The sequence below is a fragment of the Tupaia chinensis genome, unplaced genomic scaffold (assembly GCF_000334495.1).
Source record: "Tupaia chinensis unplaced genomic scaffold, TupChi_1.0 Scaffold146604_1, whole genome shotgun sequence".
In the NCBI taxonomy this organism is placed as follows: Eukaryota; Metazoa; Chordata; class Mammalia; order Scandentia; family Tupaiidae; genus Tupaia; species Tupaia belangeri.
The window spans coordinates 516,920-517,870 of NW_006206460.1; positions in this window are offsets into that span (position 1 = coordinate 516,920).

Below are 951 nucleotides of genomic sequence, written 5' to 3' on the forward strand. Positions count from 1 at the left end.
GGCTTCCTCCTCTGAGTCTCTCCTGCCGTATAGCAGGTGCAAGGTCCACCTACAAGCCTCTGGCGAAATCGTGCACTGTGCTAATGCACGATGTGCTAATGCGTGATGCGTGACTTTTTCTTTATTTTTCTCTGTTGTCTTTCATTTCGTTTCTTATTATCCTCTCCTCTTCATTTTTTACCCTGCCAGAGGGACTAGACAGGTCTAGAATCAGACATCTGAAATTTCCTAGTAAGGTAAATGTCTCTGGGATCCTCCCGTGTACTGATCCACCTGTGAAAACGGAAATATTGCTTTTAGACACCTCAGTAGAGTTTCCTTCTTGAGAGCACATTGGTAAAAACAACAGAAGAGAGACTTCAGCAAACATCTATTCCCATCCAAAAGGAAACACTCTTACTCCTAGTGGAAGAAACATTCCCCCAAGAGGTTTTCAAAAGAGAATAAATCTTCAAATGGCTACAAGTAGAAAAAGAGCCTCAGGTCTGAATAAACAAGGAAATATGTCTCCAACAAAGGAAAATGCCCCTCCATGTCTCATAAATATGGAGGATATTACCAAAATGACAGACACAGAATTTCGAACACTCATGGTGATCAAATTCTGTGAATTGGAACAGAAAAGAGACAACGAACTGCAGGAAATTAGGAAGTCCTTCCAGGATATGAAAGAAGAAATGGATACACTGAGAAAGAATCAGGTGGAACTATAAGAGATAAAGTCTATAATACAAGAAATCAAAAACTCTCTGGAAAGTATTAAGAGTCTATTAGGGAACCAGCAGTTACCGTAATGGCTATGTCGCTGGACTCCCACGTAGTCGACCGTGGTTTGCGTCCCAGACCTGGTGGTTTAGAACTCACGCCGGGCGCGTGTGTGTGTGTGTGCCCAAGATCCCGAGAGGAGAATGGAGGAGAAGGGATTGCGGTGTGACCATCCCCCCGGGGGGT